At 47.9% G+C, this 27843-nt stretch overlaps 1 long non-coding RNA gene across 1 annotated transcript; it reads right to left on the minus strand.

The window, feature by feature from the left end:
• LOC112132118 (uncharacterized) lies at positions 1-27830 on the minus strand. Its single transcript, XR_002913930.2, has 6 exons — positions 27745-27830; positions 27514-27668; positions 18159-18304; positions 17319-17465; positions 3427-3543; positions 1-1218 (listed from the first exon to the last, which is right to left on the minus strand). It is a non-coding gene; the product is annotated as an uncharacterized LOC112132118 (long non-coding RNA).
• Between the last annotated feature and the right edge of the window lie 13 nt (positions 27831-27843).

The following is a 27843-nucleotide window of genomic DNA, read 5'->3' on the forward strand; positions in this document are numbered from 1 at the left end:
GAGAGATAAAGTAATTTATATTTATATGAAGTCAGAAAAATCTCTTTTTTTCTCCCAAGTTCCCACAATTTAGACTGTTAAAAGAACCATATTACAAAACAAACCACTCTAAATAAAGAGAGGAAATCAATCCCAGTTTAGGCCTTGTTTAAAGAAATCATTTCAAATCCCACACAAGAAAAACATACACAGACCCTGATAAATGCTCTGGAAGCTGGCAGGGCCAGGGAGGAGCGTGGGGCTGCCCGGGGCGGGGGACTAAACACACAGTGTCAAGCAGAAAAGGGCAACTATCTCCCGTGGCCCCAGGTGGCCACAGGATGGGCCTGGCAGGAGGGGCCCTGGCTTTGTCCAGACCAGAAGGGCACCCAGTGGCAGTGAATCTGGCAGGATGAAGGGAGGCCAGCAGGTGGGGTGAAAGGGAGAGCCCAGAGTCCTAGGGTTGGTGGCACAGGTCAGGGCCTGGGACCAGGTAAACAGAAGAGGCCAAAGGGCCCTACTTAGAAACTTCCAGAGACTTCCACAATTTCAGAAGAAACCCAAACCGACCAGCCATAAGCCAAGGAGCATGGCTGGAAAGATCCCTGAGAGCACAGCTCTGCTCCCAGCTTGGGGGAGACCCTGGTTTCCCCACCTGCTGAACTCAGGTGGGAATACCAACCCCGAGGCCGGCCCCAGCAGGGTGCATGATCAACGCCTTTCTGGCTTCTTCCTCCTTGATTTCCTTTTCTTGTATCTCTCCTCTGTCTCCATGTGTTGTTCCCATCACTGGTTGAATAGCCATGGCCTCACCCTTTCAAAAGAAACCACTGAGCAACTGCCTGCATTCTCTAAATGTCCTCCGGTTCTGTCCTGGCCCAGGCGGTTTGTTCTCTCTGCTTGGAAACATCTCTCCTCATTCTAACAAATTCCTGCCCAGATGTCCTGTTCTCTGTGAAGCCAGTCTGAACCTCCAGGGTAGAGCAAGTTGCTTTCTCTGCATTTTCCCACCCATTTTATAGTTAATCACGCGTTGCCCTGGGCCATTCTCTTGTTTGTCTCCCTTGCCAAGCTGTGGGTACCTGGAGGGCAGGGAAGGATGTTTTACTCTTCAATAAATCTGGAGCTTATGGCAGAGACTGGGAGAATGGGAAGAAAGCAGCAGAGAGAGAGAAAAGGAAGACAGCAGCAGGTCTGGGTTATAGGAGGCGGGATCCAGGACGGCACATGGAACAGAGGCTGTGTGGAGGCAAAGGATCTGAGGTCAGGAGCTCTGGACACAACTCTCCAGCAGCCTCAGCTCCCACGATGGCCCCTCCCTTAATGAACACGCCCGTGGCTTCGGCGCACAGTCTCCTTCCCATGGGAGACACTTGCCTCTCTTTGTACCTGTCATTTGCCCATCTTGCAAATTTCCTTTTCCTCCAGGAAACCTGCCCTGACTCCAGGGTTATAGTGATCACCCTCAGATCTAAGCTTCCTCTGTGGGGGCACCTGTCTCAGCAGGGCATGGCCTCGGGTGGTCATGAACTGGGTACATTTATGGCTGCACTGGGCATTGCTCTCATCAAAGATTCCCAGGGGCCCTTTGCAGAGAGCTCTGGTCCCCAGGGTCCCTGGTCAGGAAGCAATTGCTCAGGGGAACGGAAGGGGTGGTCCTCCTACCCCATGCCCAGCTGGGGGTGGGGGTTCAGGCAGACGGCACCAAGCTCACTTCCCTTGTATCCCTGTTGTCTCAATGTTGTTCCCAAACACACTAAATTTGTCAGCAGCCACCCTGTGTTCCCTGTACCACAGGAATGCAAGAGGGTGATCATGTGGAACCCGGATGGGATGCTCAGCTGGCGACAGAAGGCTTGAAGACGAGCAATTAGAGTCCCGTTACAGAGTCCTGGTAATTTCTCCATGTCTCAATCGATTCCTCTTGTTCATGCAAATTTCCTCTGCCACTAGAAATTTTTATTTCTCTGGCTTTCAGTCAAGATGTGTGCAAAAGTGGGAGATTGATGTGCTGGGAAGGATGGTGGAAAATGTCTGGCATGTGGTTGACTCACTAAATATTTGTTGAAGTAATTAAATGAATGAGTGAATGAATGTAGAGGCCCCTCTGGCTTTGTTAGCAGCTCCCCTCCCCCAACATCCTGATATCCTAACAGCATTCGTCATTCAAGAAATTCCCTAGGCCATGCATGGTGGCTCACGCCTGTAATCCCAACACTTTGAGAGGCCAAGGCAGACAGATCGCTTGAGCCTAGGAGTGCAAGACCAGCCCTGGCAACAAAGCAAGACCTTGTTTCTAAAAACATTTAAAAACTAGCAGGCGTGGTGGAATGCACCTGTGGACCCAACTACTAGAAGGCTGAGGTGGGAGGATCGCTGGAGCCCAGAAGATCGAGGCTGCAGTGAACCATGACCGCATCACTGCACTCCAGCCTTGGCAACAGAGGAAGACCCTGTCTCAAAAAAAAAAAAAAAATTTCCCTTGCATGTCTGTCTGCCTACCAGGCTGCAAGTTCCTGCAGACAAGGCCAGTGTCTGCATGGACCTGCTCCCCCACATCCCCAGCACAGGGTGCAGTGTGGGGCTAATGTTAGCACTCAGTAAGAATTTGAATTAACAACTTCATCAACTCATGAATGGCTCCAGGGAGGACAGAGTGGTGGAGAGCCTGCTGCCTTGTGAGGAAAGATGTCTGAACTTGAGCTGTGGCTTGCTATTCACTGCATAGCCAAAGCCCTCGCCCCCTCTAAGCCTCAGTTTCCTTACCAGTAAAACAAAGTGTTGATCTCTGAAAATCTATTCCTGACAGCTCCATGGCAGCTCTTATGCAACCAAAATTGTTTGTGTATCCATTTGTCTCTCCCTTTGGTCCGTAGCTCCTCAAGGTGAAAGACTATGAGTTTCAATTCAGTATCACCAATACCCAGTTCAATGCTGGCATCTAGGGGTACTCAGCAAACATCTATCCACCAAACATTCTAGGGGCCCAGATTTGCCAATGACCATCTCCTCTGGGGACAAAGCCCCTCTGGGGACAAAGCACCTCTGGGTCTAATCTTATCCTTCGTGTCATGCAAATAGAGACCAGCACTCACTTATTTGACTGAAAAGCTCTGTGCCAGGCCCTGAGCTTGGCGCTGGGGAAAGAGACGAAAGCAACTTGTCTCCTGCCCTCAGGGAGTTTGCAGTTAGGCTGGTAAAGAGAGACAGTTATGGGCAGAGGACAAGGCTGTGCAGTAAACACAGAGTAGAAAGAAGGCGCTACCTCTGGGATACAGGCCTATGGGGTGATCTTATTCCCTCAGGAAAAACTATTTCACCCGTGGGAATTCCAGAAAAAAATTATTTGCACTTGAAAAAAGTCTCTGGGTTTAATAGGTCATAGGCGATAGTCCATGGAAGGGTGAAACCTTCTCCCACTGGAAGTTTATACCCAGAAAAGCTGACCTTGGCCGGGCATGATGGTTGATGCCTGCAATCCCAGCACTTCATGAGATTGAGGAGGGAGGATCTTCTGAGCCAAGAGCTCAAGACCAGCCTGGGCAGCAAAGCGAGATCTCATTTCTACAAAAAAATACAAAAATACAAAAAAATCTCATTTCTACAAAAAAATACAAAAAAATACAAAAATTGTGTTGGTGTGCACCTATAGTATCAGCTACTCAGGAGGCTAACGTGGGAGGATAGCTTGAGCCCAGGGGTTGAAGTTGCAGTGAGCCAAGGTCACACTACTGTACTCCAGCCTGGGTGAAAGAGCAAGACCCTGTCTCCAAAAAATAACAATAGAAAAGAAAAAAAGAACAACAAAAAAAGCGAACCTTAAGTCAAAGCAAAGCCTGCAGCCATGATGACCAGGGCTTGATTCCTTCTCTATGATGACTGATTTCCTTCACAGGCCCAGGTACCCAGGTGATAATGGTTTGGCTGTGTCCCCACCCAAATCTCACCTTGAATTGTAATAATCCCCACATGTCAAAGGCGGGCCAGGTGGAAATAACTGAATCATGGGGGTGGTTTTCCCCATACTGTTCTCCTGGTGGTGAATGGAAGTTCCTCTGCACAAGCTCTCTTGCCTGCCACCATGTAAGACATGACTTTGCTTCTAATTTACCTTCCACTATAATGACAAGGCCTCCTCAGCCATGTGGAACTGTGAGTCATTTAAACCTTTTTCCTTTATAAATTACTCAGTCTCAGGTATGTCTTTATTAGCAGCATGAGAACAGACTAATACACTAGGGAAGCAGCTCTGTGGTTCCATGTATGGAGGATGAAAAACTAATAAATTGTTGGACCTGCCCAGACACTCTAATCCATAGAAAAATTTGGCAAGAGAGGAACTTCCTGCCAGGATGGTTTAAAGATCCAAGAGAAAGGAAAGTCCAGGAACGACGGTCACCAAAATCATTTTGGGTCCTCATTCCTGCTGATCCCACGTGGTCCAGAACCACATCCAAACTTTCTATATCAGTTAGGGTTATTGTCATGGACCACAGAAACCAACTCTGGGTAACTTAAACCATAGGGATGTTATTAGAAGGATGTCAGGAGCCTCACATAAAGGACAGTGACTAGGGAATGAGCCATGGGAGCTCCAAGTCTCAGGACATAGGAGGCAGGACACACAATGGCTCCCTCAGCAGAGGCAGCCTGGTCTGGGTTGCCCTCCCCAGCAGTGCCCACCAGAATCTGCAGCCCTTCCCACTCACCCTCACCAACTCGCTCAGGGGCTGTACTCAAAGTCCTGGGAGACAGCACCTAATTCCATGTTCCCCACAGTACCGGGGTGGGACAGGGAAGAGCCAGCTCACAAGTGTCCAAAGTGGAAGGTTTTTATCTGGATTTCCACCAAGACCATGCATTTAGGGAAATGGAACTCCTCAGTGGGAAACTGGCTTGTTATTAGGAAGGGGAGATGGATCCGGGCAGGCAAAAACATCACATCGCCCTTGCAAGCTGCCCCTCTTAGGAAGCTTGAGGTTCTAATCCAATTGTAGCTGGCTCAGAATGGTCACTTAATATTTTGCTGAACGTATGAATACATAAAGACAAAAACAATCTGTAAAATGGAGATGATAAGTTTCTCCCCTTTTAAAGTTGTTGCATTAAGTGAGATAATCTGTGAAAAGGACATAGGAGAGAGTCCAGCACAAGCAAATGTTCAGCAAAGGCTGGTAATTAACATTCATTTCAGCACATCAGTATAGGACCCCTTCGATATGGTCTGTGTACAGTGTGGACAGGGCAGGTGCACAGAAAAGAAACTCAATCAAATGATGTTTATTAAGTAAAAACAGGAGAGTGCCCATTTCACATTCATCCATCAAGCAAGAATTAAAAAGTCTGACAATATCAAGTGTTAGTGAAAATACGAAGCAAGGAGACCCATTTATATTGCTGCAAATATATGCAACTATTTTAGAGAATAAATTTGGCAATGGTTGAAGACAGGTATACTCTGTGAGCCAGAAGTCCCATTTTTAGTTATATATAGCCAAAGAAAAAATTCACAAATGGTTACCTCAAGATACGTATAGCAATTTGGCCTTGAGAGGAGAAACTAGGGGTGGTGAGGGTTCAGTATAAAACAATATGAATATAGATGAATAAATTGTAAAATATAACACTTTAAACACGAAAATACTGAAGTCCACACATGCACATGGATGAATCTCACGAACAACTTGGAGCTATATGCTTGCAGGATCTTTCTGCATGAGGCAGAAATGATCACATATAAACCAAATTATGTTCTAGTTTCTTAGGAAGAACGTGGAGTACATTTGTCTTTCAAACTTTCCATGAATTCAGAAAACGCTTTTGGCCTTCTCTAATGAATTGAGAAGTTTTCTATTCTGTTTACAGTTTAGAGACAAAAGCAATTGGTAAATATGATCAGTTCTTGCAATTTTAAGTGAATCCTAAGGCAAGGGCATGGGAGAGGCAGAAATGCTGACATCCTTTCCTCATTCTGCTGGAAATGCCATGGCACGTACCAGGAAATTGTCGGTCTTCATGGCCACAGTTCCCCTAAGCTCTACCTCCCATCTCCTGCACGGTAGACAGGGGAGAAGGAAGGCATTTCAAAGTCTTTCTGGTAATTCATCTTCATACCTTTCAACCTTTCTTCCTAATTAATCCAACTCACTCTTCCCTACATTTCCTAAAATTTCCTAAAATCTTCTGAGCCTAATTTCCTAAAATTAGGCTCATCCCTAAATTTGATCAGCCTTAGAATCTGGCCACATATTTAAGTCTTACCCAATTCACTCTGTGGTTGCCCTCTAATTCCACTCAGATGGCTGTGCAGGGTGTGAACATTAGATGCTGAGACAATGGTGACTTTGTGATAAAGATGAGCTGACAGTCCCTTATACTGATACAGGATGTCATTCTGTGAAATGTCTGTAGGGCTGGCCCGTGGGTAGGTAAATTGGGCATGTATGGTGGACACTCTTGATATGAAAGTGTCCTGTCATATGCGTGTGTGTCATACATTGGTATGACAGCATACATATAATGGAGAAAGTCCAGCGTATTCAATTAGGATGAACTCTGGTTTCAGAAGCAATGTGGGAGGTGTGACAAAGCTGAACACTGACCATGGATATTCAAGATATTCAAGAACTGTGTCCCTTCTCCAGCCCAAACCTGTGGCTCCCCCTGTGTTTCCTGTCTTTGAGGGATGGTTCTAACTATCATCTAATGACCCAGGCCAAAAACCTACAAGGTGTCCTAAACACTTCCTTTTCCCTCATGTGCCACACCTAATCAGGTGCTAAGGCACCTGCCAACTGCCAACCATGCATTCTTTTTTTTTTTTTTTTTTTTTTTGAGATGGAGTCTCGCTCTGTCACCCAGGCTGCAGTGCAGTGATGCGATCTCGGCTCACTGCAAGCTCGGCCTCCTGGGTTCAGGCCATTCTCCTGCCTCAGCCTCCCGAGTATCTGGGACTACAGGTGCCTGCAACCACGCCCGGCTAATTTTTTGTATTTTTAGTAGAGACGGGGTTTCACCATGTTAGCCAGGACGGTCTCAATCTCCTTACCTCGTGATCTGCCTGCCTCGGCCTCCCAAAGTGCTGGGATTACAGGCATGAGCCACCGCACCCGGCCAACCACGCATTCTTAACATCCTGCACACCAGTCCCTTCCTCCCCACTGAAAGGCGTCGCCTACCACCCAGACAACTACTAGCCTCCCAGAGGCTCACAGCCTTAATGCTTCTCCTCCTGTGCATCCTCCAAGTGCTTTGGAAAGCGGGGACTCTACTCACCAATATGTCTATAGGAGAAAACTCATTAAATCAGTTTGAAATGATACATCATCATGGTGACTACTCACCAATATGCCTATAGAAGAAAACTCATTAGATGAGTTTGAAATGACACAGATCAACATGGGATGATCATCATTTCCTTCGACGCCATACTGTATATTGAGCTACTGAGAATTTCTAGAATTTTCCATTTGCTGACACATCTGACTGGAATGCCTGTCGTCTCCTGTTACCCACCTGAGGTCTCGTGAGTATGAGTATGCTTCAAGACAGCTCAAGACCATTTCCTTGACGGCACCTCTCTGACCCCTGCCCTGCAGGGGCATAGCCTTGTCCCCCAGTGCCCATCAGCCTCCACCATGGTCACTTACACACTGCCTCCCAACTGGACTGATGTCATTTCAGAATTGTCCAGTGTCCGATTTCTCTCTATCCCCTCATCCTCAGGAAATACTTGTTGAACGTATTTTCTAGAAATTTAGGAAGTAAATTTGATAATGTGTGGTGACTGGTTAATAATTCTTTCTGAATTCAGCAGGATTGGTCTTGCATGAGGAACAAACAAACCATCAGTTCAAACTCAAGAACCTAGAATGGAATAGATGGGAGGGAGACCAAAGAAGGTGGTTTAGAAGTGCCCGGAACAGACTGTTAACCAGAATCCTTTAGGAATTGGATGAAAATATGTACAGTTTCTCATCTAAATAGATGCCTATGTACCTATTGTTTCTATTTATCTGGAAGACCCTGACTAACACACCTGGTGCCTTCATCCCCAGCTCCTGCAGGGCTGGCCCTTCTGAAGATGGGATTAGTGGTGCAATGTAAGAGGCTAAGAGAAGACCCACAGTGACACTCCAGTCTCCTCTTCTCCAGGAACGAATACATGTGTGAGAACACTCATCAGCCATTCTTACCCTGGAGGATTTGAAGAAAGAGCCCAGACAGGAGGCCTTGAGGATGGGCAAAAACTCTCTGAATCCCGAATCCACCACCTGCCAGCTGCTCAGCCCCAGGAACGTTACTTCACACCATGGGACTTCATGGGACCTGGAGACCTCCCTTTCCAAACCCTCTCTCTCTTTCATTGACCATCCCCTCAGATGGGCTTGCTGATGGCCCTCCTTGGTGGTCTCTTTGTTCTCTGACTGTGGGAGCCACTTGCTCAGTACCTGGCCACCTCACCTCTTCCCCAGAGCCCTTCCACATGTCACTGTGTCACCCTTCAGGGGACACGGCCTTGAGGGTAGGGCAAGGACTTCTCCTGGCCCGTTTCAGAGCTCTGCTTCCTCTTGGCCTTTCCCTCAAGGACCCTGACTTTATCTGGGGGTACATTTAGCTCTCAGTCCCTTGGTCACCGAGCCTTGGGGAAGCATGGGTCCTCAGCTCTCTACGGACTTCTCCAGGGCTCCAGGGAGCTGCTGCTCTAGAACCAATTATCCATAAGCCATTCATCCTATCTCCTCACACACGTGCTCTGCATGTTCCCAGTGACTCTCTCACTACCTGGGGCCACAGGTGAGTCAACCAAAGCCCAGAGAGTCACACAGAGGACGGAGGCCCAATGAGGACCAAAGCCCACGTCTCCCGATTCCTCATTTAGGCTGTGTCTCCTGAACTGCCGTTGTCTCCCTGACCACAAAAAAGCACCATTTCACAGAAGCCCTCAGAACTAACATGCTTTTCTTCAAAGAAAGTTAAATGAGGACAATAATGCCTTGCCCACTCCCTCCCACAGGTGTTTTGAGACTCTGCTGAGGTAATATGTGTGACAGTTCTTTGAAAAGCATCAAGTGCAGTAGAAACATGAGATTCAATTATAGCCAAACCTCTGCTGAGTCACGTGGCAGCTCCAGCACGTTTTTTTAAAAAAATTTAAACTGCAGGAGAAAATGAAGCAGAGCCTTCCTGACAGAGGATGCTAACACCTTGAGCATGAGGAAATCCTTCCATGTAGGGCCAGCTCCAAGCTAAACAGGAGAGAATTGTTTGGGAGGGGTTCTAGTTTCCTCCTTCCTACCCCCTCCCTCATGCAGAGCATTCAACAGGCACTAATTTCACTTTATAAATGGAAACTGAATCACCGCATTCCAGGCTGGAAAATGATTGGAAATGAGAGTACGTCCGAGGTCAAGCCCTCGCCACTTCCTCCCTGGATAGGAAGTGGGCGCTCCAAATGGTTCTTGCAGGGCCCCTCATGATAAAAGGCCTGCTTTGGCCCTGGGCTGGGAGAGCTCTATACTGTTTTCAAATCTCACTTTAAAGGAGAGAGAGGAAAAAGAAAAACCCGGATGTCCCTCTTTAAACAGGAATGTCAGCTCAGGAAGGAGGGGCCGTGCAGCTGCCTTTCTATGGGGGCTGTCAACAGCATAAGAATTGTTTAAAATCTGTTATAAACACAGGCATAGAGTGATGGTGAGTCGGGGAGTGGTGCATCCCCTCTCAAGCTCTGCATAGGGCCTCTCAGGGCTATCTGGGCCCCGCTCACACAACTGGCCATTCCCCTGTTGTGAAGACACCGAGGAGACTCGGGCTTCTGGTGGACATATTTGAGTATGGCGTAGAGGTCACCAGAGATGAAATGTGACCGTGTGCCTGCCTGTGGTCCCGTCTTGGGAGCAGAGAGGTAGGGCTGGAGTTGAGAAATGGAGCTGTGTTTGCTGGTCTGCACGGGGTGGGACCTCTCAAGAATAAGGACTGGTCATTTGCCTCAGGCTCCTTAGCTCCTGGCTCCAGGCTGGACGCAGAACAGCACCAGCAATGCCGTTAAGCAGAATGTGAGGTTAAAGAGCAGCATTCGTTGGCCCCTCTGGTCTACAAAGTGAATCAGAACCAGAAGCCAGCACCATGGGAGAAGAATTTGTATCACAAGGCACTCTCTGCCCAGCTTATTTCCAGGAGGGTAACTCGATGGAACCCAAACCCCAGGAGACTGGGAAACAAGCAAGTGTGGGTGATCTGGAGAGAGGGAGGCATGGAGTGTGCTAGAAAAGGCAGAGGCCAAAGAAACCTGGGTTAAATTGTGAGGCTCCGTGTGTATTAGGTGTGGGATCTCAGATCAGGTTACTCAACCACTTGGGGTCTCTTCCAATTTATAGTCCACTTCAACACCTATAAATTGGGCATAATAATACCAAATTTTAGAGTTACTGTTATGATTAGAGATCATGTCTGGAAATGCAAACACATGTTGGCTTGGAAGGTTGAATTTGTTTCTTAAAATATCTGTTTCCCAAACATAAAGATCAATCAGCCTCTGTCCTTGAGAAGGCTAGATCTTAAAAAGAAAAAGATGGCCAAGACAAAGACATTTTTTTCTCATTGTAAAAGCAGAGCATACATCTTATAAAGCACTAGAAAGTCCACCAAAGAATGAATAAGCAGAAAAACCAATCACAAAGCAGACCACTGTTAATGTGTTGGTGTTTTTTAGTTCTCTCTCTCTCTCTCTTTTTTAAGTGGTTGGCCAGGCACAGTGGCTTACACCTGTAATCCCAGCATTTTGGGAGGCCGAAGTGGGCAGATTGCTTAAGCCCAGGAGTTTGAGACCAGCCTGGGCAACATGGCGAAACCCCATCTGTACAAGAAATAAAAAAAAATTAGCTGGGCATGGCGGCACAGCTACTTGGGAGGGTGAGCTGGGAGAATCACCTGAGCCCAGGAGGTTGAGGCTGCAGTGAGCCATTATCACGCCACTGCACTCCAGCCTGGGTGATGGAGTGAGACCCTGTATCAAAAATAAAAATAAAAGTGATTATCCCGCTTTGTATTAGTTTTCTACTGCTGCGTAACAATTTTCCATAAACTTAGTGGCTTAAAACAGCATCCTTTTATCTCACAGTTCTGTTAGGTTTGAAGTCCAGGTAAGCTCAACTAGATTCTCTGCTTAGTCTTACAGGCCAAAGTCAAGGTGTTGGTAGCTGGATTCTCATCTAGAGGCTGGGGAAGAATCTCCTTCTAGGCTCGTTCAGGTTGTTGGCTGAATTCAGCTTTTTGCGGCTGTAGGACTGGCGTCGCTGTTTCCTTACTGGCTGTTAGGTGGGGGGCCTCTCTCAGCTTCTGGAAGCTTCTCTCCAGTACCTGCTTGAGATCCCTCCACCTTCCAAGCCAGTAAGGCCATGTTAAATCCTTCTTGTGCTTCAGATGTCTTTGGCTTTTTCTCCTATTACCAGCCAAAGAAAATGCTTGACTTTTAGAAAGCTCCTGTGATCAAATCAGGCACACCCGGTTCACCTCTTTCCTGCCAGGCAGCATAGTATAACCTCAGGAATAACGTCAGGGATCAGGGCCCTTGGGGCCATTTTAAAGTTCTGCCTGGCCCACACTGTAGGTTCATTGTTGTGTCCTAACACTGGGGTGATGATGAGTACTCACTGTCGTGCTGGTTGTTTATTGCTAGAAGCTGTTTGGGCCATGCTGTGCTTTGGCTGGTTAGTTATTGTTAACTATTTTGAAAGTAGCCCCCACTTATATGCCTTTTCTCTGTCAATGACATTTGTGATGATTAATGTTAAGTGTCACCTTAACTGGGCTAAGGGATGCCCAGATAGTTGGTAAGACATTATTTCTGAGTGTGCCTGTGAGGGTGTTTCTGGAAGAGATCTGCATTTGAATAGGTAGATAAGTAAAGAAGATCTACCTTCACCAATGTGGATGGGCATCATCCAATCCACTGAGGGCCCAGATAGAACAAAAAGGCAGAAAAAAAAAGCATACATTCTTTCACTCTTCTTGAGGTAGGCCTCCATCTTCTCTGGTCTTTAGAGCTCTTGGCTCTCAGGCCTTTGGACTCTGGGACTTACAAGAGTGCCCCCTGGCTCTCTGCCCCACAACCAGCTCTCAGGCCTTCAGATTCGCACTGAATTATACCATCTGTCTTCCTAGTTGTCCAGCTTGCAGATGGCAGGTAGTAGAACTTCTCAGCCTCCATAATCATGTAAGTAAATTCTCTGGAGAACCCTTACTAATGAAACATTCTTTCCACACATTGAACAACTGCATAAGATTCCATTAAATGGATGCACCATAATCTATTTAATAAGTCTACTAACAAATAACTACAATGTAAGGAGTGTAGATTTGATTTGATAGTGGTGGTGAGCCATTGACACTGGGGAATGACATAATCAGCTTTGAGTTTTATGCAGATTGCTCAGTCAGAATTGGGAATCGTTGATGGAAGGGAGACTAGACAGCAACAGAGAAAAGGTGGGGGGCCTAGAGGGACTTGAAGTGGAAGAAGTGCCAGCCAACTTGCATCTTTACTAAGAACCTCACGTGCTCAGTCATCCATTTGTCCAGCAAACACTGAGCACCTCCTGTATTTTTGGCATTCTTCTGGGTCCTGGGTATACAGGACAATAAAGCAGTCTCTCTGTCTTTAAGGAACTCCATCTAACAAGTAAGAGAAACAGGTACATAGGCCAAAAACCAAGTTCTAGGTCCTCTGATGGTCTTTTGTACAGGCTCCAGTAAGGGATAGAAGAAGTGGCTAATTCTTCCAGAGGGAGCAGAAGGACAGAGAAGAGGTCAGAAAAGAGAATTCTTAAAAGGAAAGTGTTATGGGTTGAATTGTCCCCTCTTGTTCAGATGTTGAGGCCCTAAACCCTAGTACCTCTGAATGTGACCTTATTTGTCAGTAGAATGTCTACAGAGGGAATCAAGTTAAAATGGGATCATGACAGTGGGCCCTAATCCAATATAACCGGTGTCCTCATACAAAGGGTAAATGTTGACATAGACACACACACAAGAATAACGCCTCATGAAGATAAAGGCAGCGATCAGAGGGAGAATGCTTCTACAGACAAGGAATACTGAAGATTGCCAGCAACTACAGAGATTAGGACGGAGGCCTGAACATATTCTTCCCTGCAGCCTTCTGAGGGAGCATGGCCCTGCTGACACCCTGACCTCGAACTTTCAGCCTCCAGAACTGTGAGACAATAAATGTCTGTTGTTGAAGCCACTCCATTTATAGTGCTTTGTTACAGCAGCCCTAGTAAACACACATAGTAAGTAGACCCAGGGAAAGCCCATTCAGGGAAACGCCAGGGGAGAAAGCAGGCTGGCAAGTTTAGGGCCTGGGGAAGGGATGGGGTAGCAGAAGCCAAGAAACAGAGGCAGGCAGGGGCCCTGCTTGCTGAGCAAAGAAGACTGGATTCACCCAGAAGATGATGGAGATTCTGGGCAGGATACTGAGCGTGGCTGGAGTGTGGTCAGATCAACCCAGCATGTGGGCGGAGGGTACATTGGAGCGAAAGCATGTGAAACCAATTGAGATTCTGTTGAGATTATCCAGTTAAGTGATGGCAAGGGTCTGATCTGGGTCAACAACAGAGAAGAACCCAATCCAGACATTTTACAAAGATAGAAGCATAGGACTTGGTCACTGACAGTGTGTGCTAAGGAAGGGGGACATTTAAGATAACCCAGATTCTCACCTCCAGGTTACTCTAAGACTCCAATTTCCAGAAGAGGAACATGCAGCCCATTAACCAAGACAAGTCAGCAGGCAGTTTTTAATTCCTCCCGTTACCAGGAGTGGGGTGGCAGACCTGGGTTACTGTAATAGGATTTGACCATCCGATTTCAGGCTGGCCCTACTGATAACTGTAGTTGTCATCCCTGTTGAGAAAGGGGAAGCTAAGACTATCATTGTCATATGCCCTCCACACCCTTGAGAAGAAAAAAATCAGTGAGTGTTTCCATAATCACAACTGCCTTGGGAGCTGCCAGGAAATTCCAACAGGAAACTCCCGTTTGGAAGTGTTTTGTTTTGATTAGAACATGTTTATTCCCCTCTAAGGATACACTTTGAAACCAGCGCAGGGCCTGCTGTCTATCCCTGATACAAGCTCCAGGAGGGCCTTGGCCATCCCTGAGGGCAGGAGGCGTGGCCGGGGTGCTGCTGAGCAAGTCCAGGGAACTGAGCTCAGGCACAGCAGAGGGACATTGGGGGTCCTAGGGTAAGGTCCTGAAAGCCCCCCAAGGCTGGCATCTGGAGGGGGACTCTGGGAACCAGGATGAGCCACTTCAAGAAGCACCAGATGCTTTTTATTTTGGCTTGAGATTCCTGAGGCTCAGATGAGCTCAGTTCCTGAACCACTGTTCCAAATTGCCATTGAGGTTGATATTTACAACAAAGATCCAGGAGAAGATGAATCAGCCTCAGCCCTTTGTTTGGGAGGCTCAGGCTTAAGCTCTTCCCAAACTAGTTCCACCTTACTTTCCAGGTCCCAGGAAGGCTGTGCCCAACAGTCAGGAGGATATTCCAACTGCAAGACCAAATTCAACAGGACCATTACTCCTCCTCCTCCTCCTCCTCAGCCTCCCTGGGGAAGCTGGTGAGCCCTTAGAGAAGCCCCTGTGGCCTCTTCGACTGCCTTCCATCCCTGGAGCAGAGGTCTCAGAGCCCACAGTCAGTGATCTTGTACAGACACTCCTCCACAGAGAACCCATCATTCTGTTTGGAAGAGCAGTGGCCATCAGCCTCCTGGAGCTAGAACAGGGCTCCTAAGCACTCTCCTTCCCTTTAAATGGGTTTTAAATGTCCTTTACAAGTCAAGTCTTTCAGGAAAGTAAGTCCAGAGAACAGACTTCAGCTCTTACTTAGCATGAAGATCAGGGTTAGAAATTTGGGTGCCTACTTCCCTTCAGGTTCCCAAAGCCTCTGGTCAATTGTGCAGGGGATTCTAATCAGCTCTCCATAGGGCATCTGGGTTTAGGCATCAACTATTTGAAAGAATCAAATTCACAACCAGAAGTCCCTTCCTCCTCAACATTCCACAATGATTCAATGGTGTAGGAGGCCTTTTGAGCAAGGGACATTGTTGCCTTAGTTTTTGCCACTCAGCTGGACTAGGTTGCTGCAGGGGCTAAAAATAGTGCATGCTCCTTGCTGAGTGTTTCTTCAGTATAATCAGGGAGATGCCCCAATGCCCAAATTCAAAAAGAAGGGAGGGATTCCTCACCCACTCCTATCCCCACCAACTAGCTTCCTGCTTTACACAGATGTCTTTTAATGCAGGTTTTAATATTATTCAGGTATAGGGATGATATGATTTGGCTGTGTCCTCACCCAAATCTCAACTTGAATTGTATCTCCCAGAATTCCCATGTGTTGTGTCGGAGGGACCCAGAGAGAGGTAATTGAATCATGGGGGCCAGTCTTTCCTGCACTATTCTAGTGATAGTGAATAAGTCTCACTTATTCACTGATCTGATGGGTTTATCAGGGGTTTTTGCTTTTGCTTCTTCCTCATTTTCTCTTCCTGCCGCCATGTAGGAAGTCTCTTTTGTCTCCCGCCATGATTCTGAGGCCTCCCCAGACATGTGGAACTATAAGTCCAATTAAACCTCTTTTTCTTCCCAATCTTGGGTGTGTCTTTACCAGCAGTGTGGAAAAAGACTAATACAAGGGAAGACTATGGAACAGAAGAGGATTGCCATTGAAATGACAGTTTGTTACTCACAGTTCCCAAAAAAGGGGGCACATTCAGGGCCACACAGGGAACCAAGGTCCATTGGGAGGCAGAGGAAGCAAGGGGAGAATGCCAGCGGGAGCCTCGATTGTGGATTTCTCAGGAAGGAATGGGCAAGACAGGGTAAGCAGGCTTAGAATGGGCAAGTTTGGATGGTTTTAGTGGCCTCTGGGACATAGCGGCTGTCCCTAGTTGCCTGGTACTGGTCTTGGGGTGATTAGGGCAGGTGGAGAATGGCCCAGAGTATGAGGTGCTGGTATGTGAGCGCCGCATCTGTTGGCCTGCGTAAGAAAGGTACACCCTGCAATTGAATCATTCACTATCTCTGCGACTTGGTCAATCCTGGGGGCAAAGTCGGGGAAGCAGGCCCTCCAGGGTCAGTAAGGCTCTAGATGGGAAAATATCCAAATTAAAAAATAAAACAAAACAAAATGAAAAAGCAGAGATGAGGCTCTACCTCTACAATTTCTTTCTTTAATTAGCCAGGCTTGGTGGCATTGCATCTGTCAACCTAGCTACATGGGAGGCTGAGGCAGGAGGATCACTTGAGCCTAGGAGTTTGAGGCTGCATTAAGCTGTAATCATACCACTGCCCTCCAGCCTGGGCAAATGAGCAAGACCCTGTCTCTAAGAAAAAAAAAAAAAAAACCTGAGTGCATCCTCAGTAGTGGGTGCTAACAACTGTCCAGCCAAGGATACACACACAACATCTGGCATTGGACAAAGACGATTTCCTATTCTTGGCCTCCCAGAAGTCTCAGGGCCATGTTGGTAAGTAGTTGCAGCAGAATTGTTACAGTAGGTCATCAGATAGAGATGAGCAGGGCAGGAGAGGACCCCCACCCACCAGGAATGTCAGGCAACCATCAAGTGATGCTCAGGTGGTTATTATAATAATAAACTGTCTCTCTAATAATTGGTCACAGCCAGGTCCAGGGAAAGGCAGTCTTCCATTAGACAGAAACACCCGAAACTGGTGATCAGCAGCTTCCTGATACGATCTCAGGAGTTGGGCAAGTGGGCTGAAGTATGTGCACTAAGAGGCAAGATGGTGGAGTTTAACTGGTATATGGCCTTCCACTAGGAAGAAGGCCTCAAGTGAGCATGTGTACAACTCAGTAAACACACCGCTCATGCTTCCCCTCCCAAGCGCTAGCAGGCCACAGCGCATGCGGACAGTGCGCCCCAAGGGAAGATTCAGGGGAGAAGGGATGTGGGACCCCGGAGGTATGCCAATGTGTAAAACCCCAAATCAAAGGTCAAAACTGCACACTTGATCTCTCAAGTCGTCGGCTTGGCCTTCTTCCAAGTGTACTTTACTTCCTTTCATTCCTGCTCTAAAGCTTTTTAATAAACTTTCACTCCTGCTCTAAAACTTGCCTCGGTCTCTCCTTCTGCCTTATGCCCCTCGGTTTAATTCTTTCTTCTGAGGAGGCAAGAATAGAGGTTGCTGCAGACCCGTAAGGATTCACCACTGCTAAGACATTTTGGTGCTGTGTCTCTGATATGTTCCACTGCTAACAGAACCATAGCACCCATTTCACAGACGATTAAAGTGAAGTGCATCATATGACCCACACAGCAAGCGCAGACAGAGCCGGGCTTAAAGTGCAGGTCTCCTTGGGAATGTCCGTGGAGTCTCCTTTCAAGTACATCCACTGCCTTTCAGGAAGAAGAGGGATCTCTACGCAGTCAGGAGACCGGACTGGGATCCTGTCCTTAAAACTGTTTTGGAAGAGGAGAAAGATATTGTCAGAAAACATCTGTTGTCCATTGGCTACACAGATAGCCGTATCAATGGCCAAATAAGTATCTATTTAGTTGAATGAAGCCCATTAAAAAGCAATTAACACTTTAGTGACTTCATTTATCAACTTAATACTATCTCGTGATGTTTCTTGCTTTATAGCTAATCGAACTTGTCATGCATTGTGCCACTGGATTCGATTCAAACACTTACTTAGTGAGGTCTGCTCTGTGCCAGCCTCTGTCCTAAGAGTTGGAGAAACAGTAACTAAAACCCTGTATCTGCCCTCAAGATATAGTGGTGGCAAGAAATAGGTGACAAGCACATTACAATATACAGTACAATAAGTACAAATAGGGACCAAGGATACTGAGGACACAAAGAAGGAAATGGTAAATAATAAACTCTTTGGTCAATAACATTCAGGGAAGGGCTCCTACAGGAAGTAACATCTGGGCTGATTTTTAAAGACAAGTTCACCAGATGAGTAAGAAAATATTCCTACTTCTGTTGATGGGAATAACATGGGCAAAGGCCCAGAACAAAATTGGAATATTTGTCATTGAAGCATTTTTTATTTTTCTTAGCTGCAAGCAAAAGACTCAAAGGTGGCTTAAACAATTTAAAAAATATAAAAACAAAAATGAAAGATTAAACTAAATGTATCTCACATAATAAGTCCAGAGGTGGGGCAGTTCCAGGGCTGGTTAATTAAGCAGTTTAATGACATCGGCGTGGGCCCAGATTTCTTCTGTCTTTCTGTTCTGCCACCTTCAGTGAATTTTATTCTCAGGCTCCTCTGATGGTCACAGTACGGCTGCAATAGATCCAAACATCACAGCCTCACCCAACAATGTCAAAAGACCAGAAGGAAGTGCATCCCTTCCTTGTGCCCCCTTTTAAGAGTGTAGATATCTTTCATAAAATCTTCCCTGGGAGCCCCTAGGAGAGCTCCTATAATTCTCATCTGCCAGAATTGCATCATATGGCTATTCCTTAATTTCAAAAAATTACTGAACATATGAAAAAACCCTCAACATCACTAATCATTAGATAAATGCAAATCCAACAATGAGATACCAACTCACACCAGTCAGAATGATGATTATTAAAAAGTCAAGCAACAACAGATGCTGGCAAGGCTGTGGAGAAATAGGAACGCTTTTACACCGTTGGTGGGAAGGTAAATTAGTTCAACTATTGTGGAAGACAGTGTGGTGATTTCTCAAGGAACTAGAACCAGAAATACCATTTGACCCAGCAATCCCATTACTGGGTATATACCCAAAGGAATAGAAATAATTCTACTACAAAGACACAGGCACACGTATGTTTATTGCAGCACTATTTACAATAGCAAAGACATGGAACCAACCCAAATGTTCATCAATGATAGATTGGATAAAGAAAATGTGGTTCGTATACACCATGGAATATTATGCAGCCATATAAAGGTATGAGATCATGTCCTTTGCAGGGACATGGATGAAGCTGGAAGCCATCATCCTCAGCAGTCTAACACAGAAACAGAAAACCAAACACCACATGTTATCACTCATAAGTGGGAGTTGAACAATGAGAACGCACTGACACAGGGAGGGGAACATCACACACCAGGACCAGTGAGGGGGTGGGGAATGAAGGGAGGGAGAGCATTAGGACAAATAGCTAATGTATGCGGGGCTTAAAACCTCGATGACGGGCTGACAGGTGCAGCTAGCCACCATGGCACATGTATACCTATGTAACAAACCTACACATTCTGCACTTGTATCCCAGAACTTAAAGTAAAATTTAAAAAAAATTACTGGCCAGGGAGATAGAACTAGCATTGTTGGTTCTTAGACCAATCAAGGTTCTCTTCTAGGGAGTGCAGGAGAATCGAACTTACCCTTGTGTACATGGCCTCCTAACACCTGAGCAAATTGGGGCTCTGTGTAAGGGAGACTGATGGGCAACTGCTATTGACCTAAGGCCTCACTTTGGAGAGTAGTCACATGGGCTCCAGCGCCGGTTCTAGCAGTCTGTCATTGTGTGACTTTAGGCAGTCACATCCCCATCTAAGTGCTCTCTCTGCCTTAATCAGGAACTCTACTATGTGAGGGCCTTGTTCAAGTGAGCCAGGAGGTGCAGAAGCATGAGAAGTACAATAAAATGAAGTCATAGCAGGGACCTCATCCCTCAAGTCCATAATTTGTCATCATTTCATTGCTCTTCATCTGCCCCACATTGCAGAGGGCATGGGACCTCTGGTCCTTCTAGAGCTCCACCTCCACACTCCAGAGACACCTGCTTCTTGCAGAGGCAGCTGATGCTCACCAAAGAGCCAAGTGCTCCCAAGCTTTCTCCCATTTCCCTACAGTCAGGTTGGGGAAATGTGCCTTGGTTCTGACCAATGGGGTGTGGCTGAGCCTTAAAGACACCCAGAGCAGCCCTTTCTCGACAGCTCCCTGGGAGTCCACATGTTCTAACCAACGTAGGTATCAAACGACCCACATCAGCCTGTGATGTGATGCTTCAACAGGGTGTGAGCAGGACCAAATGCGTTCAGTGGTATGAAAGAGTTCTGTAAACTAGAAAGTGTTATTTACATGTGTGCAAATAACAGAATTAAGGGTAATAATGTTGTTAGTTGCAACAAAGGCACTGGTAATGGAGGCAGGGGGATAAGTTACTATGGCAGGATAGTAATTCTAGAAGTTGCAGTTGTGGGGGTGAGAGTAGCCAGGCAGAGGTAGGATAATGGTGGTGTTTGTGGTAGTGACACAGTAATGTGATATTGACAGCCGCGATGGTGGTGGCATATTTGAAAATAAGCTAAAATCTGCACAGTAATGTTAACAGCGGTAATGACGGTGATGGGAGCAGCTGCAGAAAGCCTGTTTGCATTCTCGGCAGGTAGGGCAGAGCTAGCACAGCGATGCTGGGTCTTGCTTAGAGCTGTCCGTCTTTCTCTATCCTTAGCTCTTGGCTATTATTATTATTATTATTATTTTGAGATGGAATCTCGCTCTGTCGCCCAGGCTGGAGTGCAGTGGCGTAATCTCAGCTCACTGCAAGCTCCGCCTCCGAGGTTCATGCCATTCTGCCCCTGCCTCAGCCTCCCTCCCAAGTAGCTGGGACTACAGGCGCCTGCCACTACGCCCGGCTAATTTTGTTTTGTATTTTTAGTAGAGATGGGGTTTCACCATGTTAGCCAGGATGGTGTCGATCTCCTGACCTTGTGATCTGCCCACCTCAGCCTTTCAAAGTGCTGGGATTACAGGCGTGAGCCACCGCGCCTGGCCACTCTTGGCCATTATTTTAAGCCTTTAGTAGGCCTTGCTGCTCTAACTTGTGGAAGCCCCACCCCTTTCAAAAGAAATTGCTTGATTTATTTCACAGTAAGGAAATAGTGGCTCTATAGATTATCAGGCTTCCCAATTATGTATGTAATTCTAAATGAGTTTAGTTGTGGCTGACTATTGGTATGTGTTGTAGGCTTCCAATTAAATAATAAATAGGATTTTGGAAAACCAAATACTACATGTTCTCGCTTATAAGTGAGAGCTAAGCTGTGGGTATGCAAAGACATAGAGTGGTATAATGGACATTGGAGACTCAGACTCGGGGGGTGGGGGAGTGGGGTGAGAGATAAAACATCAACTATTGGGCACAATGTACACTATTCAGGTGACAGGTATACTAAAAGCCCAGATTTCGCCACTATACAATTCATCCATGTAACCGAAAGCCACTTATACCCCTGAAGCTATTGAATTTGTTTTTAATTTGCTGTTTGCTTTATGTATTTTACAGCAAATTTTTCAGGCCTGAAACATTTCTGTAGGCTCCCAAAAAGTGTATAGACCCTTACAGTGCCTAATAGTGAGAGGTGACAGCGTGCTGGCAGCCCTTGCTCGCTCTTGGTGACTCCGCCGCCTCGGTGCCTCCTTGGCCTCGGCGCCCATTCTGGCCATGCTTGAGGAGCCCTTCAGCCCGCCGCTGCACCGTGGGAGCCCTTCTCTGGGCTGGCCGAGGCTGGAGCCGGCTCCCTCAGCTTTCGGGGAGGTATGGAGGGAGAGGCACGGGCAGGAACCGGGGCTGCCCACTGCGCTTGCGGGCCAGTGCGAGTTCTGGGTGGGCGTGGGCTCCGGGGGGCCCACACTTGGAGCAGCCTGCCGGCCGGCAAGCTCCAAACAGTGAGGGGCTTAGCACCTGCACCAGCAGCTGCTGTGCTGGATTTCTCGCCGGGCCTTAGCTGCCTTCCCACGGGGCAGGGCTCGGGACCTGCAGCCTGCCATGCCTGACCCTCCCCCCACTGCCTTGGGCTCCTGCACGCCCAAGCCTCCCCAACCAGCACGCGACTCCCTGCTCCAGAGCACCCAGTCCCATGGACAGCCCAAGGGCTGAGGAGTGCAGGCGCAGGGCGTGGGACTGGCAGGCAGCTCCACCTGCGACCCCACTGCGGGATCCACTGGGCTCCTGAGTCTGGTGGGGACTTGGAGAATCTTTATGTCTAGCTAAGGGATTGTAAATACACCAATCAGCACTCTGTATCTAGCTCAAGGTTTGTAAACACACCAATCAGCACCCTGTGTCTAGCTCAGGGTTTCTGAATGCACCAATTGACACTCTGTATCTAGTTAATCTGGTGGGGACTTGGAGAACCTTTATGTTTACCTAAGGGATTGTGAATACACCAATCAGCACTCTGTATCTAGCTCAAGGTTTGTAAACACATCAGTCAGCACCCTGTGCCTAGCTCAGGGTTTGTGAATGCACCAATCCACACTCTGTATCTAGCTAATCTAGTGGGGACATGGAGAACGTTTGTGTCTATCTAGCTCAGGCATTGTAAATGCACCAGTCAGTACCCTGTCAAAACAGACCAATCAGCTCTCTGTAAAACAGACCAATCGGCTCTCTGTAAAATGGACCAATCAGCAGGATGTGGGTGGGGCCAGAGAAGAGAATAAAAGCAGGCTGCGGGAGCCAGCAGTGGCAACCAGGTGGGGTCCCCTTCTGCACTGTGGAATCTTTTGCTCTTTGCAATAAATTTTGCTGCTGCTCATTCTTTGGGTCCACACTGCCTTTATGAACTGTAACACTCACCGCAAAGGTCTGCAGCTTCACTTCTGAGCCAGGGAGACCACGAACCCACTAGAAGGAAGAAACTCTGAACACATGCGAACATCAGAAGGAACAAACTCAAGACACGCTGCCTTTAAGAACTGTAACACTCACACAGCTTCGTTCTTGAAGTCAGTGAGACCAAGAACCCACCAATTCCGGGCACAATAGTGTCTACTGGTCAAAGCATCTCCAGCTTTAGGGGCTGTCCAAGGAGGGAAGGAATGGATTCTTCCTCCTTCCACCACACACTTTATTTCTCCTTATGATAGGATCCCTGGCCCATGTGGTGAAGGCCACCTATGGGCCTCTCTCTCCAGTAACAAAGGCCTAGAGATGCGACACACACACACACACACACACACACACACCCCTGCAGACCCAGAGGTTGGAAGACCAGGTCAGGCTGCCGTCCCCTGTGGCTGGTGTGCCAGGGCCTCCTGGGACATGAGGGCACCAGGGCCCAGCCCTAAGGACTCAGGCTACCAAAGGTTTCCATTGCTTCGTGGGCCTTAGTGTTTTCCTTGAAAAGCATTAACAATTACTGTCTTAAAGCAAAGCAACAGACAGAGGGACTGACAGGTGGCTACAAGTGGTCTTGCTCTTGGGCCTCAGCAGATGTTTCTGACAATTCAGCACTGAGCCTGGGGGCCGGGTCCCAGATGGAATCCTAAAGGTTTGGAGCGGCTTAGGAGCAGCAGTTTAAAGGCACCAGAGAATTCAGGTGAGGGTCTGGGAACAGAAAATCCACCTTCAGCCTCAAGAAGGTGCCAGATCTTGTTGAAGGACCCTCGAAGGCTGCAGTCTCTGGAGACCCAAGGGGCTTTCTCATGCAAGGGGTAATGGACAGGGAAGCTGAAACACATCTGAATGGCCGGCAAAGGTTCTCGTTTCTGGCTCGGAGAGATCAGAAGTAAAAATTGCCGATAGCTCCTGTCTCCTGCAGAGCAAAATCCCAACTCCTACCCATGGCACACAGGGCTATCTGTGATAGGATCACTCGTCCTTATAACACTTTTAAAATTCAGCTTTCCTAAGATTCAAGGGCCACGTACTCACCTTCCTGCCCCACCTCTATCTCTCAGCCACACTGACCTGTCCATGTCCAGCCCTGCATCTGTGCCTGCCGGTTCCTGAAGCTCACTTCTTCTTTGAAACCAACCGTGACCTTCCGAGGCAGCACTGGTCAGTCCTTCAGCTGGGCCCCACTATTGGGCACATACTTACATAATTGCATGTATTTTGTTTGACCTACAATGTTTTGTTTCCCTGACTGTCTCTGCACAAGTGTGTGAGTTCCTCCAACCAGGAGTGTTTTATTCATTTGAGTGTGCTCAGCACCATGCCCGGTCCTTGCCCTATGATGGGGTCCTCAGTAAATAGGCGAGAAATGAATGAAGAGCAACTCTACTGATTGATACATGAGGACGTAACTGAATCATTGAAAGAATGAGAGCAGGGGGCATTTACTTTCAATAAGGGACGCTGTCTGGTGCTACTAAATGCCCTAAGCACTGTGTGTGAAAGGAGTCCTCAGGCCTCTGTTAGGGTTTCCTTAAGGGAGGGGGGTCTCCCTCGCTGGGGAGGAGCCCCTGGGAGCTGCAGAGTGGCTTTGCAGCTGCTGCTAACCCTAACCATGTGCACGTGCTGGGCGGCCGGCGGGCCACTTCATTACTTTGTGCTTAAGGAAATGCCTCCCAGCTCTGCACTTGCCTTTTTAAATTTCACAACCACTAAATTCACTCCCAGTGTTGCTTTATAGCAAACGAAAGTAGTGTGGGGGATCCACAACAGACATCTCTCCACACAGCCAGCCCGGGCGCGGCCTGAGACTGGGGTGGGGGGCGGGGACCCACAGCTGTCCAAGGCTGCCTCTCGGAGACCCTGGCCCCTCAGCAGAATCTGCCAAGCTGGGGTTAGGGAAAGCTTCTCTTCCGTAATTAAAGTCTGAGTCTTTTTTATTTTTTATTTTTTATTTTTTTGCAGTAGTTTTAGGTTCACAGCAAAACTGAGCAGAAAGTAAAGAGAATTCCCATATACACCCCGTTCCCACGTATTCATACTCACAGCCACCCCACTATCAATATCCCGCACCAGAGTATGACTGTAAAATCAATGAACCGTATATTGACACATCATCACCCGACGTCCATAGTTTACGTTAGGGTTCACTGTTGGTGATGTACATCCTATGGATTTGTACAAATGTAGAATGCCATGGAGCCACCGTTATAGGATCACACAGAATAGTTTTGCCGCCCTAAGAATCCTCTGTGCTCTGCCTATTTCTCCTCCTTCCCTCGACCCCTAGCAGCCACTGACCTTGTTACTATCTCTATCGTTTTGTCTTTTCCAGATGGTCATATAGCTAGAATCACAGAAAAAGTAGGCTTTTCAGATTGGCATCTTTCACTTACTGCTGGGAATTTAAGGTTCCTCCATATCTTCTTGTAAGCCTGAGTCTTTTATTGATTGATTTATTTTTTTTTTTAGACAGAATCTCGCTCTGTCTCCAGGCTGGAGTGCAGTGGCAACCTCTGCCTCCCGGGTTAAGCCTGAGTCTTTGAATAGGAGCTGCAGACTTAGGAGCACTTGTTTAGGGATGAGATCAATGTGTCTTTAGGTTCTAACTTTGTCATTTGTGAGCTTGGACCATTCACTCACTCCCTCCAGTCCCAGCACTGCACACTACCTTCTCCTCCTCTTGGAGGTTTTGTCAGGCTTTCTCTTCTATTTTGTTTTATTAACCTCAGCACCAAGCCAGGGCCCAACTATGGTTTCCACGCAGTGAAAGGCCAGAAAGCCATGGAACAATTGATGGATAAGTGGGACAACAGGAACTCAAAAGCCCCCCGCCCCTTTTTTGAGACAGGATCTTGCTGTGTTGCCCAGGCTGATCTCAAAATCCTGGGCTCAAGAAATTCTCTTATCTCAGCTTCCCAAGTAGCTGCAATTACAGGCTTAAGCGATCATGACCATCAAAATGCCATTTTAACTGAAAAATATGAGGCACTGTTTCCTAAGTGACTGCCACTGTAGAGTAAGAAGACCCCAGAAACTGGAGACATGGGTTCCAGCTCCAACTCGACCTCCTGGGCTACCGGGGATGTGTCTCGGGGCTCTCTTTGCCCTCTGTCAACACCATGGAGAAGTCAGTGACCTCAAAGGCAGGGTGTGAAAATGAAACAAGCTGCTGGCAAGAAGCAGGGCCCCGGGAACTATAAACTCTGGGCTCCAGGAGGCAGTATTTTGGAGGACAGAAGGGTCATCCCCAAAATTCAGGCCAGCTGGCTGTCCCTGTCTTCTGCAAAGCACAGATAGAGGTCATATGGGGACATGGCTCCCCTAGAATCCACCTTTATATGACTTGGTGGCCTTCAATGAAGCTAAATATCACAGCCACCAGACACTTTCCAATGGCATGACATTGCGTTACTGTCTAATCCTCCCAATAAGCCACAGAGAAGGTACGACGATCCCTCAGAGGCCAGTCCTGCCATCAAGGTGGCCCAGCTAGCAGGGAGCAGCGCTGGTGTCCGACTCATGCACTTCAGGCAACCCCAACACCCTTGCTTTCACCAAGTCAACCGTGGGCTTCTCCTCCTTTCTATCAAAGACCTGGAAGAGCTCACATGGGAACACGCCTGTATGTAAACCGACTAAGAATCCTGGAGATCACTTGCCTAGGGCACTCTCTGGGGCTTGAATAAATGACTTTCCTAAGAAATGTCATCGGTTCAATGTGCCCACCTCTGCAAGGTGGCAGAGGGGAGCGAGCCCTCAGCATCACTAGCAGGGCCTGGGTGCCAATGAAGGGCAGTCCTTGTGGGCCTGGGGAGTGCCCTAAACGGGAATGCCAGTTTGCCGCAATTGTTTTCATCATCATCATCGGGGCCTCTCAAACTCCACCCACCCTCACATTACCCAACTCTGGAAGGCCTGCTTGCCCACAATGTTGCCAGACCCCTGGCCTGGCAGTTCTACGTGCCTTGGAGCTTCCTTTGGAATACCACAAGTATTTACCCCTTAGCCTTGTACCAAGGGATAACAACTGGTAAGGGCGTAGCTTTCCAACCTTTCTCCCACTTTCTGCCCCAACATGGCCTGTGGACACTGTTCAGGCTGGGCTCCATCTAGGAGCTCTTTTCCCTCATTCTCTCACGTCACAAAATTCACTGAGCTTCCCCCATGCACACTAAGCATGAAGATGTGAGTCACAAATGGTTCCTACCTCAAAGGAGGCCAGCGCTTATCCTGCACAGGCACTGGGCTGTGAAGACAATCTAGTGAATGAAACCAACTGTCTCGTCGGCCGCCCTCTCAAGCCTGCCGCCCTCCCAAGCCTGCGGTTCTCCCAAGCCTGCTGCCTCTCTAGCACAAAGCCAGATACGGAGAAGGAAGCCAGAGCCAGGGCAGGCTGGGGCAATCTAGGAAACTGAGGCTGAGGGAGGTTTCACGACCTGCCCAAGGTCACTCTAAATGGCACCCTCAGAGCGAGAACCACCAGAAAGATGACAAGGGGAATGGGGAGAGACGCCCGGCGGTGGCTGCTGTCTCAATGACTACTTCTTGGGGGATCATCAGCAGGGCCCCTGGAATGCCACCCACACTGGAAGACACCTAGTGTCATAAGATTGAGAGTCCCACATTCCAAACTCCAGCCTGAAGCTGCTGCTCAACACAGAGATGGGATCCAGATTATAAACAGTACCACGCGTAGACCCAGGCAACCAGGCCCTGCCCTCCCTGAAGATCTGGAGGTCCCGCCAGGTCTCCCTGCAGCAGCACCCCTCCCTACAGAGAGCAGAATCTGCTGGGCCAAGGAAATGTGCCACCTTGAGCCTATGTCCCTCCCCAATCCCTGGATCGTGCTCCATAAACCCAGGACCCGGGAATGCCCTGCTGCCCAAATACCTCGGAGCTTGCTTCCAGGGTCCATGCTCCTAATGGCTGATTGGGTCATGGGGTACTCACTCCTAGGTCCAAGGGGTGGCAAAGAGATGACTGTTTGGGGGTCAGAACGGACAGAGCTTGGACTAGCAAGCCGGAATGTTCCATGAGGTCCCCTCCTAGTGGGAGATAAAGCCACGGTTGTGGAAGAAAGGAGGCAGGCTGCAGGCCAGGTGCCTTCCTTTCTACTCTCACCTCGAGTTCCTCAAACGCGAGGTCGGGGACGAGGAAGTGCAGAGCCCTCCCAAACCACCCTCCTGTTCTAGCACGCTCCCCTCACTGCGCAGGCGCAGA

Source organism: Pongo abelii, chromosome 12 (assembly GCF_028885655.2).
Source record: "Pongo abelii isolate AG06213 chromosome 12, NHGRI_mPonAbe1-v2.0_pri, whole genome shotgun sequence".
NCBI lineage: Eukaryota > Metazoa > Chordata > Mammalia > Primates > Hominidae > Pongo > Pongo abelii.